The sequence below is a fragment of the Rattus norvegicus genome, chromosome 4 (genome assembly GCF_021556685.1).
Source record: "Rattus norvegicus strain SHRSP/BbbUtx chromosome 4, alternate assembly SHRSP_T2T, whole genome shotgun sequence".
NCBI classification, from domain to species: domain Eukaryota; kingdom Metazoa; phylum Chordata; class Mammalia; order Rodentia; family Muridae; genus Rattus; species Rattus norvegicus.
In genome coordinates, this window is record NC_141537.1 from 150,174,034 (window position 1) to 150,188,901 (window position 14,868).

Here is a 14,868-nt window from a genome sequence, read left to right on the forward strand (position 1 = left end):
GGTAGTGGATGAAGAGTTTGGGGATTTCTTTTCCTTTTTGTTCTCTATTTTTATAACCCATTTACTGGTATGTTAAAGAAAGGAGACACAAAAGAAGGCAATGATCTTGTAAAATGCTCAAGCAATCAGGGATGTTTTTAACTTTTGATGGACAAAAGATACAACTGAAATATATATACAATTACGGTTCCATTATGGTAGTGTGTGTGTGTGTGTGTGTGTGTGTGTGTGTGTGTGTGTGTCTGTGTCTGTGTGTGTGTGTGTCTGTGTCTGTGTGTGTCTGTGTGTGTGTATGGTGTCTTTATGTATAACTATATTTTGAATTTATTTATCCCTTACTCCACTAGTTCCTTATCCTCATGCTCTCCTCTTGCTGGTCCTCTTACTTAGCCCCAATAGTTTGCCTTCCCTCCTTAAATTCTCTTCCTCTTCAGATGAAGATGTTGGGCATCCTCTGTTGCTCGGTACCTCATTCCCTTGAGACAGGGTCTCTCAATGAACCTGAAACTGGTTCATTGGCTAGACTGGCAGTCAGCTCAAAAACCCTGTGTGTCTCTCCTGTCTCTGCACCTCCCATGCCCCATCGCCGTAACCTAGTGTTGGGATTACAGGCATGCATGGGTTTTCATATAGATACTAGGGATTTGGATTCATGTACTATGCTTGTTCTTACCCACTGAGATATTTCCTGCCCCCACTCCTTAGCCTGGATTGTCCATATGAAAAAAAACACGCAGTACTTATTCTGAGTCTAGCTTCTTTTCTTATGTTGTATAGCTATTTCCTCCAAATTGAAGCATTTCCTCCTGGAGAGAGGAGGGAAGTCACAGGGCTCAAGAAGCTAACAACACACAAGATACAGAAAGCACAGTAAATTACAAGACTGATGGGAGTGGGGCTGGAGAGATGGCTCAATGGTTAGGAGTAGCGACTGTTCTTCCAAAGGTCCTGAGTTCAAGTCCCAGCAACCACGTGATGGCTTACAGTCATCTGTAATGGGGTCAAATTCCCTCTTCTGGTGTGTCTGAAGACAGTGATAGCATACTGGTATATTGATATACAGAAAATAAATAAATAAATAAATAAATAAATAAATAAATAAATAAATAAATAAATCTTTAAAAAAAAAAGACTGATGCGGTCATACCCTGGGTTACATAAGCAGCAAACAATTGCCAGGGAAGAAGAGACTCCTTGGTGGAGTTGCCTGGAAGTGGGGTGGGTATGTAGATTTCACAAGCTGCCATCCATGTTGGGGTGTGATGCAGCTGTCAAATTCATGTAAGTAACCCGATAAACTCACTGGTTCCCAAGGCTGGACTTGGGTAGGATGACATTTATTTATTTGGTCTGTTTTCAGTACTTCAACTGACTCATGTCCACTCTGTCAGGAAAAGTCAAGGATCAGATGAACATGATGATTCCCAATTATCTCCATGTTCTGCATTTTTATCTTCAGCCCGAAAGGTTTTACTAGGTACCATGCTGCCTTTATTCACCTCTCGATGGGCATCTAGACTGGCCCGACTTCTGAGCTTTTATGAATCCTGCAGCAATAAACACAGATGCACATACATCTCTGTGGTACAAAACATGCAATTTTATGTAGGCTTTTTTTGGGATGTGATCTGTATTGAACAGCGAGAACTAAAATTATCCCAAGCAATTGAGCTGCCAGAACACAGCATTTTTTTTCCAAGATGACTTAATAAAATGCGATGCTTTTTCTTCTCGTTAATTTAAGAACTAATTGTGTTATAATGCTGACCAGGTGTGACATACTGATTTCTCTTTAAAAATACTTTCAGGAGAGCTGATTATGAAAACATGGAGAGGATAATTTGCTTCTTTCAATATTCAAACTCAATTAATTTCAGTGACTCAAACAGGCTGGGGTGAAAAGTTAGAATATTAAAGCTCCATTTGTTTAAGAAAGAAAGTGTTGTTTTTTTTTTTCTTTTCTCATCAGACTCCCAATTGTTTTGGACATAAAAGTCTCTCTGAGTCAGTTAGATAACTAGTAAACTTTAATGGAAGCTTCATCCCTAAACTTCACAGCAAGAGTGTTCACCCAACAGAGGACAGGCTGCTGGCCAGAAAACAGGTGGCCACCGTGTAGCAGAAGGCAGTGGTTATAACCAGTACTGATTGAACTTTCCCATGTACTGATGTTTTGTGAGTTTCTTCAATACTGTGAAGTAGTGTTTTTATTTCTCATGATCACAGATGGGGAATATGAGGTTTAGAGGATGATTGTTAAGGCTTGACTCTGAAAAGTACTCTATAGGTTCACGTTTTAAGGGCTCGGCTCCCTAGCTTGCAGTGACTATTTTGAGGGCCATGGAACATTTAGGAGGCCAGGCCTGACCAGGGCAAATGGGCCTCGGCTACTCCCATGTGGAGGAGGTGCCGCTGGACATTACACATTAAGCAGGAGATTATGAGGCACAGCATCCAATGCGTGCACACGAGCAATCCACGCGCAGATAATTATTGTGCCAGTGTGATTCCTGACAGTGATCTGAATCATAATGCACCTTGGTAGCTCCTTCCAGAGATCAGTTAGAAAGACGTGGCTTTCTCAGGCGCACTTTCCCTCTACGGCGTCATCACTGAAGTTCTGCCATTGAATATTCATCTCTCAACACAAGCTACTCTTCTTTGTCAAAACCCAACGGCTCCATAGTTGTGTGTTAATATGAGTGCCTTTCCTGAGAGCAGGGCTTCAGTCGAGAGAGGGAACGAGGGGAGAGGAGAGACTGAGATGAGTCTCAATGCAGGGGAAGATGGGAAAGGTGAGAGATGAAAAATGGAGATCTATCCACAGACCACACGAAGCTCAAGAAGTTAGAAGACCAAAGAGTGGATGCTTCAGTTGTTCTTAGAAGGGAGAACAAAATATTCACAGGAGGAAATACAGAGACAAAGTGTGGAGCAGAGACTGAAGGAAAGGCCATCCAGAGACTGCTCTACCTGGGGATCCATCTCATATACATATACCAAACCCAGATAATATTGTGGATGCCAAGAAGTGCTTGCTGGCAGGAGCCTGATAAAGCTGTCTCCTGAGAGGCTCTGCCAGAACCTGAGAAGTACAGAGTCAGATGCTCTCAACCAACCATTAGACTGAAAAGGGGGCCTTCAATGGAGGAGTTAGAGAAATGACTGAAGAAGTTGAGGGGGTTTTCAACCCCATAGGAAGAACAACAATATCAACCAACCAGACCCCCTGGAGCTCCCAGAGACTAAACCACCAACCAAAGAGTACACATGGAGGGACCTACAGTGCCAACCACATATATAGCAGAGGATGGCCTTATCAGGCATCGATGGCAGGAGAGGCCCTTGGCCCTGTGAAAGCTCAATGCCCCTGTGTAGGGGAATGCCAGGGTGGGGAGATGGGAGGGAGTGGATGGGTGAACACTCTTGTAGAGGCAGGGGGAGGGGGGAAGGGATAGGGGGATTCTAGAGGGGAAACTGGGAAAGTGGATAACATTTGAAATGTAAGTAAATATCCAATTAAAAAAAGAAAAAAAGAAAAGAAAAACAGAGATGTGAGTACTAGATCAACGAATTACCTCTTACCTACTTACCTCTACCTTTCTGAAAGACTGATTGAGACTAAAGTTAGGCATCCTTTTAAGGTTAATGAAAAATTTGAATTTAATAGAGATGGCTCAGTGGTTAAAGGCACTGGTTGCTTTTCCACAGGACCCAGGTTCTGTTTCTAACGCCCACACAGCAACTCAAAACCACCCTTGATGCCAGTTCCAGGGGATCCAATGCCTTCTTCTGGCCTCTACAGGCATCAGGCGCACAAGTATGCAGACACGCATGTAGGCAAAACACCCATTTGTATAAAATGAAGTAAAGTTTAAAAAAAAAACTGTTAAAAATCACCTGCAAATACAAGCCACAAATAGCTTGAAAAATAAGCCCTAATTCTGCCACTTCCTTATTCCACGACCTTCACCAAGGTCACATGCATACCACTTTGCTTTTAATGTCAGGTCAGATGTGACAGAAGAGGTCAGAACTGAGAGCCACAGTGGCTGGTGGACAGATGATATTTTTGAAATGTTCTGTAATATCCTTGGATGATGTCTTCTCAGAGCTTACCCATGCTAGACATGCTTTAAATGGGGGTGACATGAAACATCTTCCCAGAGATTTCAACTCCCACTAGTCACAGTTTCTTATCACTCGCCTGTTTGTCATTACAGGATGACACAGGCCGGTGGAACGATCTCTCTCCTTAGTGTTCTCGCTCTGCCATAGAGGTATACACATGCTCTTTCTCCTACCGGGGTCCTTTCACCTCTTGGTGAAGCAGAAGGAGAAGGAAACAGTTTACATAATGGTGTGATCACACTGATGCCTCAAGCTTATTTTTTCTCCAATTACCACATTTCTTGACAGCTAGTTTAGAAGTTGTTACTGTTCCCCCCACCGCCCCCCACTGCTTGAGAGCTTTCAGTTATAGATTCAAATTCATCATAGCATTGCTCTACAAGGCACATTTAAACATCATTTCTCGTTAAACATGGCTAAACGGGTGCTTTTTCACCAGTAACACGGACTTGAAAGGCATCATAGAGACACCTTCTCTGTGAAAGTCAATCATAGTAATGCTTGTGAGTTCTCCAAAACTGGAGGGGTGCTACCCTTCTTGCAGTAGCCAATTCAGACTGTGGCTCAGCTTAGAGAACTACAATAGTCCATCTGTACAGCTCACCATAGAGGAACACCTAAACCACATGATGGCATTGTGTGGCTTGACCTAATTCCTCAGGCCCTGGAGACATCAGGCTGTCATGACAAAGGAAAGCAAAGTGACTCAACACCAGAGAAACACAAGTCTTATGCTGTGAATGTGAGTTCAAGGGTTAAAATTGCTTGGATTGTACTCCTCGCCTTGCTAGTCACTGACTAAATGAACTTGAGCATAACCTTAGGCTTCTCTGAACTCCAGGATCACCATGCAGCTGGTATAAAGTCAACTGAACAAGATACAATGGAAGGGCTGAGGCAGGGTCTGTCCTAGAACTATACACTGGTATTTGAAAGGAAGAGTGGGTTCTAAGATCAATTTCTGACAGGGCATGGTGGTGAGTATCTTTAACTCCAGCACTCAGGGAGGCAGAGGCAGACCACCTAGGGCTACACAGGGTCTTTAAAAAGTCATTTAGGTCATTTCCTTATACCTCCCCACTTCCCATCTAGTTCTCTATGGACTTAGTGTCCCTATCCAGAGTTACTATGCCACTCTAGTCATTTTTCAGTTCATGTCTTTTGTATTTTTTTTCCTGAGGCAGTGAGGCCAGGCTGGCTATGAACTTGCTAAGGCTAGCTTTGAATGTCTGGTCCTCCTACCTCTGCCTCCTGAGTGCTGAGATTATAGGCACATGGTATCATGTTTAATGTGCCACCAGTTATATGTGCTGCTGAGGACAGAACCCAAGGTCCTATTGTGCATGATAAGCAAGCACCCTATCAACTAAGTCACAGTACTGGCCCAGTTGCCACTACTTTATCATTTTAAACTATTTATCGCTAGTTGGTTCTAGTGATAAGTTCGTTTGGTCTTACCTATCTTCATATCCCACCTACACCATCATAGGTTGGCTGTTTTGAAATACTATTTTTAAAAGGGTATGAAGCACTTAGCATTCGGAGCCTGTACTAAACAGATAACCACTACAGAGCAAGACTGTTTAAAAGACATGGAGGCTTATGGCTCAGTTAACTTACATTTGCTTATTCTGAAATCCTCATGTTTCTGCCATCGTAACTTTGTTGATGCTTCCCATTGCCTAACTCTTCCCTTATTAGCACAAGCTTATTAATTCCTTATAGTCCAGCTCAGTTGTAGAATGTTTCTTTTCTGTATCTATGTGTATGTAGTGCATGCACAGGGCTGTGAGGATGTGTGTGCCTGTATGTAGGAACCAGCAAAGGTTATCAGAACTTTATTGCCTTTGAAACAGGGCTTCTCACGGAACCAGAAATTTTATCTTTTCAACTAGGCTGGCTGGCCAGCAAGCTCCTGGAACTATCAGTCTCCATCTGCCAATGCTAGAGTTTTAGACATGCTCAGTCACGCCTGGCTTTTTATGAGGAAGCTGGGACTTGAACTCAGGTCCTCATGCTTGCACGAGAGTCACTCTGATCTAAAACTATCTCTTCTGTGAAAGTGTAATATCCCTTTATCTCTTTATAGTGCCTTGTATCTAATTCTACTGTGCCTCTTACTGTGTTGGTGTGTTTGTGTCAGTTTGCCTCCAGATTATGAACTCATGGTCAGGGAAGTGGGGGTGGGGAAGACTCCACCTCATTTAATCAACTTGTTGAGGTTTGTGTGCTGGGAGCACCAATACATACCAAAGCTATAAAAGTACAGTGCATGGTGCTGACTCAAGAACCTCATAGCTATACATGAAGTCAATGCAAAAATGTCATCGTTGTAGCAAACATGCACATGGTTTCTTATTTGTCTCTGCATTTCTACTTTCTAAGGCCTTGTTATTTGACTTGATTTGAATTCTCTCACCAAAAATATCTCCCCTAACAGCTGACCACAAACGCCCAGATTTCACCATTCAAGTTAGTTTTCTTCAATCTGGATCAATTAAGAGCCCTTTGGTTGCAATTCAACCCGGCGTCAGCAAAAAAGAGAAAATTATCAGCTCAGCAAGGCAATTTTGAACAGTGACACCATTTGAAGGCAGAGAAAGCTGGATTTCAGAAAGAAATGGCATCGGGAGCTTTTGCAGGATTCTTCTCAGGATAGCGATGTCACGATTATAGCAAGCTAGCGTTATTTGAATACACCACTTAGATTTCTTTGAGATGCTTGTGAGAATGTGCCCAAGAATTGCAGCTACAGAGCCCTTCACTGGCTTTACTGCTCAGGTTCATCACCTGCATTTGTTCTTAAATCATCTCCTATGTGCTTTGTAAGCCAGAGATCAGTGGGGTCAGGGCTACTAAAGCAGGAACAGTCCTGAAGACCTACTAGCTCTCATGACTAACATTTGCTTGAGACTCCCCAACGGCCCATCCCAAACACTATTAAAAAATAAAAACAATGATCATTATTACCACCATCATCACCCAAAGGGGCACAGGGGTATCAATCAAAGAACAGAGAGCCAGGTTCTACGGCACAGGGTAGGGTCAGCATCAATAAGAAGCCAGTAGCCTTGAGGACTGCCCTGGGTATCAGCTACCACTTATAGCTTGCTTTTAAGGTCTGGCAGGAATGTGATGCGTGGGTGGGATGGCTCTGTCGACAGGTCTAGGGGTGAATCAGTCAAGGCAGAGTGCAAAATGCATATACTGAGCTTTCTAAATGTAAACCAAATTGAGTCACAATTATAGATTAGTATATTTAGAACTGTACCGGAATTTTCCAGGAGCAGTCAGGGCCAGAGAGCTCTGTTTAGATCAACAACAACAACAAAAAAAACAAACAAACAAACAAACAAAAAAACCCTGTTAATTCTTGAGTATCAGAAGCATTGAGAGAAATAAAGAAAACAATAGCAAGAGGGTATCTGAGGTTTTTATTTCTTACACATATTCTGAGATAAAGGAGTAGCTTGGTGACTGCAAGGAAGTGCAGACACAGCCTTACAATCAAGTTGGGAAAGTCAGAGGTCTACCTATCTGCTTGCTGGGGATACAGCTCAATGGTAGAGTGCTTGCCTATGGATGATGGCCACTAAGCTGTCACACATGTCCTTTGAGCACATGCAAAAGACATGTTCTTGCTTATGCCAGACATTGCGCTCTTTCTGCATCATCTCTTTTGTGTGTCAGAACACATGCAGGCGGCTGCAAGTGCACATGAACGTGTGCATATGGAGGCCACTGGTCAACGTTGGGTACCTTCCTTGATTGATCTCCATGACCAATACAACTCTTATAAAAGGAAGCCTTTAATTGGGGGCTTGCTTACAGCTTCAGTGTTTAGTTTATTAGCATCACAGTGGTGGGGGACATGGTGGTATGCAGACAGGCATTGGATCAGTATCAAAAACCTTTACATCCTGACCCATAGGTGGTGTGTGTATTGGGGAGGGTGTTGCAAATGGCACAACATTTAGGATTTCACAAAAGAATGGAGACATTTAACAGAATGCCAGAGGCTGGGTATTTATAAAGGAAGAAGGTCTATTTATCTTAGTTATGGAGGTGTAAAGTTCCAGATTGGGCCTTCCCATTCTGGTGAGAGCCTTATGGTAGATGGTGTCACAATGGTGAGAGCAATATGGAAGGGATCACTTGTCAAGACTGGAAGCAAGAGGGACTCCGAGACCATATTTGCTCTTACAATTGCAACTTTTTAATTCTTTTTTGGCAGGGAATTAATCAGAGTCCTTGGAGAACTATATTGATCTCTTTTGAAGGTTGAGCTCTAGTAATCTAACCACCTGCAAAAGATTCAATCTCATAAAGATCTCATCACCTGAACACTGTCACACTGAAGACTGACTGCCGCCATACTGACCTTTGGAGGTGGGGGACAAACAACAGCATCTATTTTTCTCATTATGTTGAGGTTTAAAGCCATTTATAGTTACTTCCTTTCATGTCTGTAATGGCTATTCCTGGTTGTCAACTTGACTATATCTGGAATGAACTACAACCCAGAATCAGAAGGCTTACCTGTGATCCAGATCTTGAGGGTGGGAGACACAAGTTTCTGACCTGGATCTTGGTGCGGAGATCTTATGGCATAGTGGCTATGAATCCCAGGAGACTAAGACAAAGAGATCTCTGAGTTCAAGGTCAGCCTGGAACAAGTCACAGATTTAGCCATGGGCAACACCTTCTGCTGGAGCCCCTACATAAGGATATTGGAAGAAGGAAGATTCCGTCTCCTTCACCTGCCATTTACTTGCCAGCACATGTGTTTGAATCTACTAGCCTTGTGGGACTGAGCAACTACTAGATCCTTAACTTTCCACTCATAGTTGACCTTTGTTAGGGACTTGGACCTAAAAGTGTTGTGACCTAAAAAGAGTTGTGAGCTGAAGTAAGCCCTTTCCTCCTCAAGATGCTTTGGTCATGGTGTTACTTCAGCAATAGGAAACCCAAGACACCTGAGTTCTGGGAATCAAACTCAGGTTCTCAGGCTTGCATAGCAAGTGTGTTTACCCATTGAGTCATCTTAAAGGTCCTTGGCTTTTCTTTTTATTGAATGTGGAAATGCTGGGTACATTAAGGAGGTTTGTCCTGTGCTTGCGTTATAGATTGGAAGTTATCTTCTAAATTTGTTTTCGGCATTTTGAATTTATTTTTTTGTGAGGCAGAGCTTTACCCTACAGCCCAGGCTGGCATAGAACTCACTACACAGCCCACACTGGCTCTGAACTCGTGGCAACCCTCCCACTTCAGCCTCTAGGATTGCAAGTGTGAGCCACCATGCCTGGCTGCCTTTTGAATCTATGAAAGTCTTTGTTTCCATGGAGAAATATAATCAGTCAAATTTATCAAATTTTGGATTCATGACTTTTGCAATCTATCATTCTTAGACAGCTATTTCTTATTCCAAGGTTATAAAATAAAATTTCTTATTTTCTTCTTCTACTATTTTGGTTTTAATCCATCTGGGAGTTTTCTAGCCTAGTATGTGAGAAATGAATCTAACTGAAGTTTTTTTTTCCCAAGGAGACTGGCTTCTGAGATAACTAACCAGTTATTCCAATATTTTTTCCTTTTTATCATTTTGGCCTCATAGACTTGAAACGCCATGTTTATTCCATACTAGATTTCTGTCTGGATGCGCTTGGGCTTGTCTCTGGGCTTTCTATTTATTGTTCTGTCTCAGGATATGTAAGCACCACAGCTTATATTACTAACAGCTTAATATCCATTCTAGCTGTGTGGAGACCACCTCTCTTTCAATGGTCTATTTCCAGAAATCTTTTTGCTAGTCTGTCTTCTTTTTTTTTTTTTTTAAAAAATATGGGTTTCAGAACCACTTGCCAATTAACACCCCCAAAATCTGTTGTTTTATTTTATGTTTGATTTATTACATTTCCAAGATGATTTAGTCAGGAATGACACCTTTATGATGCCGTGTCTTCCTACCTGAGACCATGATATGCTTTTCTGCTATTGTTCAAGGGTTCTTTGCCGTCCCCTAGTCATGCTTTCCTCCCCACAAATGAATTAGCACACATCTTGTTAACTCTACTAGGTAACATATCTTTTCAACTGCTATTGTAAATCATTTATGTTTTCCTTTGTATTCCTGAATGGATTTTGTTTTGGCAACAGTTTAAAAATCTCCATTCTGAGAAATACTCAAGTTAATAAAAAAAACAAACAAACAAACAAAAAAAAGAAACAAAACTCCATTCTGGCTAGGTTGTCTTAGGCTGTGTTGGGAGACATCATATTTAATTTGACTTAGATTTTAGTTCTTGCCCCTAGCTTTTTAGCAGAGCCTAGCCTAGATTCAGTTACTACCCTTCAGTTTCTCCCTATGTCCACTCCTTGGTAAGTCAAGTGTTACCAACCAAATCTCTTGTCTTGTACCCCAAATTGATCTGCTCAATTTATCCTACCCATACGATTGTGTTTGAACCCACTGAGGCAAAACATGGAGACCAGAATCTGGCCCAGTGTATCCAAGTACCTGTTTTTGTTTTTGTTTTTTTTTAAGGCCTGGTTTTTAGCTGGAAATTAGAGAAGATTCTAGAGCCCAGATCTCAGTTTCCTGGAGCCAGTGACTGAGTCACATGGGTGTCCCTTGCCTTTAAATTTTTATTTTATGTATATGAGTATTTTTTGTCTGCAGGCATACATGTGTACCGAGTATGTGCAGTGCCTGTGGAGGCCAGATGTTGTAAGCTGCCATGTTAATGCTGGGAATGAAGCCTGGTCCTAAAGGAGAGCCGCAGTCAAGGCTCTTAACCACTGAGCTATCTCTCCAGCTCTATCCCTTTAATTATAATGTCCACTGTGACTTTAGGTCAAGGGCTTCAGGATAGCTACCCTAGCTACACTGGGGTGATTAGAGGCACAGTCACACAGTAATTCAGAATTAGGCCAGAGTATTTAAGGCTGTGGAGCTTCCTCGGATGCTCAGAGTAAGTTTTAAAGAAGTCTGGCTTTTCTCCTCAATGGCACTGTGTCCATTCAGAATCTTTGTCTACAGTCCCCCATTTCATAATGGGCACAGTGACTTCCTATGCCTCTGAGTCTTAGTGCCAGCAACACTGGTATTTATTGAGCACCTACTTGCTCAGTGCTGGGAGGTAAGACATAGAGATGAGAAGAATTAAGTCACACTTCCTCCTTTAGAGGAGCCCATGGTCCAGAGAGGAAGAGGAGATATGCAGAAAGTCACTCCAATAGGAATGTGTTCGCCTTGTTCTGGCAATGCAGAAAGGGGAGCTGTGAGATTTAAGATTGAGCTGGGCTGTGAAGGATGTGGTGGTGTTAGCTAGATTGGCAAACACAGCAGATGGTACCAGTACTCTGTAATTGCCTAGTTCAGTTCTTGCTCTAGCGCAAAGCTGTGGTTGTCTATTGTTCAGAGTGGAGTTAGTGCTGCCAGGAGCAGAACTTAACCATCTCGAATGGAGTTTGGTGAATACATGACTGAAGTTTTAAATCTCTTTAGTGGGCTATCCTACAAATATATCCTCCTGTATCTACGAGGGTCCTTGAGTGGAACTGGCTGTCATTTGCCCAAAGGTGCTCATGACCACACCTACTCAGACCTCAACTGGGGCTTCTTTGGATGGCACATTTAATGAATCATCTGCACTCAAATCCCAATCTTGGGATCTGCTTTAGGGAAACTGGCCCAGTCCCAATGCCTAGGGGGCATCTCAAGTGGAGAGAAACAGCATCCACAAAGGGTGTGAGAGACAGGGAGCTAGAGGGTCAGCTAGAAAGGCAGAAAGGAGAATCATGAATGCATTGCTAACAAGTGGCTTTAGCCTCTGTGGAGGATGGGATTTAATGTGGAAAATGGACATTTAAAAAAACCCTTAAGTGGAAGGTGGTGGCACTCAGGAGGCAGAAGCAGGTGAATCTTGGAATTCAAGTGCCACGTGGTCTACAGAGTGGGTTCCAGGACAGCCAGGACTATACAGAGAAACCATGTTTTGAAAAAAAAAACAAAAAAAAAAACAAGCCAAACCAAACCAACCAACCAACCAACCAAAAAAGCCTTTAATGGTTTAGTGGTGGGCACAGTCACTGTCTGGGGAGCCAGGGGAAAGACCTTTCCCTCCTCATCCCTGGCACTTCTGTCTGAAGCTCGGGTCTCCAAGCAGCAGTCCTGTACTGCCTCAGCCAACCACCTGCCTTCCTTCTGAGTCCGTAGCTGCCTTCATCATCTGCCAGGCTGAGCTGTTGCTGGGGCTGCAGCTACACTTGCTGGAGGTGGGAGGAGCTCAGGCACAGTCACACCACACACACCGTTACCAGGCCTGGGGCTGCAGTCTGTCCCCATTGGCTAACAGACGGAATTTTCCTTTCTGCAGCTGTGTCTTGCCACTCATCACTTGCCTGTCTGCTCCCTGGGTGCGGGGCTCCTCGGAGACTTCCTATTTGGGCAGTCATTGGTATTCCTGTCTTGTGGGCTCTTGTGGATGGGGGAATTGGGAAGCATTTGCAAAGGAGGCTGGGAGAAGACCAGGGGCTTCTGCTTGCCTGGATACAGAGATAGGGTGTGTTTTTGCTGCAGTGTTTCATAAACAGTCTTATGCCTTGGTTTCATTTTCTCTCCCCTTTTTTTCCTCCATTCCTTCCTCCCACATAGCTAAGGGCTAGGCATTCAAGATTTAAAAGATGAAAAGAATCTTTCCCTTGGAAGATTCCTAGACTAAGGAAGGTGGGAGAGTGGAGAAAATATGACCCACTTATAACTGTTGTGTGAGGGGTTCAACTAAAGACATTAAAAAATGCCAGGGCATCGGGGATGGAAACATAGTCAGAGAGCTTCCAGGCAGTTGATGGTGGGTGGACAGCAGTTGTCACGGCTGGTCATACTAGTGAGTGACTAGGGAACCATAGAAGGACTTTGAGCTTGAAGCCTCAGGACAACAACTTGAGGTAGGTAGCCCTATTATACTGAGAGAAGTTCAGAAGGGTTGGATAAATTACCTGAGAGCAGATGCATGCAGATGACACACCAAGATTCCAAAACATCTGTATTTACCACAAACCTGTGGTTGTCCAACTGCACCATGCTTCAAGGCATGAAGAAGGATGTCCCAAGCAAATACGAAAGCTTAGAGATGTACTAGATTACATGGGGTAGATGCCCTGCACAGTCATGTTCTGTAATCCACAGAACTTTCTAACCATTCATTATAGTCTATAGGAAAAGCAAGGGCTCAGTGAATGTTCAACTCTTTCTTCTTAAGTTGGGAATTTGGGGCCACTGGGATGGTTTAGAGGTTAAAGTGCTTTCCCATGAAAGTTTGATAACCTGAATTTGATCCCTAGAACAAAATGTAAAGGTGGTAGGAGAGAACTGACTCATGCTACCCCGTACATCATATACACAGGATAATAAATGTTTTTTTTTTAAGTTTGTCAGTTTGAAATTGAAGTTTAAATCTCATTCTTCTTTGTGACAAGCAGTGTGACCTTGGGGAAATCTCCTGTAAGCCTCCATTTCCTCATTTGCTTAAATGAGAATGAGACTCCTACCTAGTAGAACTGATACAAGAATTCAAGTTCAGATACAAAACGCTCATCACTATTGAGCTACTCAAGGTGACTTTAGGCTACCCAGGTCTGGCTCATGATGGAGAGGTTGGCTGAATCATCAGGCAAGGAGACTTTTAGATAATTGGATGGGGAATGCCTTCTCTCCGCCAAGAAATGAGGGTGCTGGCAGACAGCCTATTGCTAGCCGGCTTCAAATGGACCAGATGCTATTTGGAGATGAGAAAAGACATTCTTTTGACACCAGCAGCGCAGGGAGAAGAGAAAAACCAGTAAATAGGAATATGGACTTATTCCTGATCAGGAATGGTGGGCAGGTAAGCAGATCAGATGCCTTGAAGCCTCTGTTACATCATGCTTGCTGGCAGTTAAGAGGAAGAGGAAGTGCAGACAGGCTTGTTGGGCAGAATCCTACTCACAAAGACAGCAGTCAAGTGTGAGATCTTGGAATATGACTGTTGTCTCCTATTCCTGAAAGCTGGATGTTTTTCAATAAAAGAAATGGGGCCATCTGCTCCAAGCTGGCCCTGGCACCAAGGAGCCTTTCTTTGAAGATAGCCATGTAGGTACTCACATAATGTGGTACCATGGCTTGACACTGGAGGGATTTTTCTTTTCAATGTACAGATACAGTAAGGTCAAAATTAGAAGTTGTTCATTTTTATTTTGCAACTTACTAGCAGGTTATGCATATCCTTACACTGCTCATTTGCAAAAACGGTGCCTACCTCATAACTGCTCTTGCCTGGATTAAAGGACTAGCAAACACACAGCACTGTCACCATGCTTAGCACATTGATGGTACTCAGTGAAGATAGAGTCAGCCATATCGACAATCACAGGCTCTCTTTCTTTTCCTGTCAGTTCAAACCCTTAGATTGCCATTAGAGATGTAACCATGTTTTCAAACTAAAATATTCACAGAATCTCAGGTTGCTCCAATCTCTTCATCTTTTTATTCAGAAGAAAATACTACATAGCTATCATTCCACCAAGTGATGATCCATAAGATTTTTGTTTTTGAGACGGGGGTCTCATGCATTCCAGGCAGTCCTTGAACTCACTGTGTCATGAAAGATGACCTTGAACTTTTGATGCTCCTGCTTTATCTTCTGAGTCCTGGGATTATAGATATTTGCCACTTGATTTATATGGCGGTGGGCATTT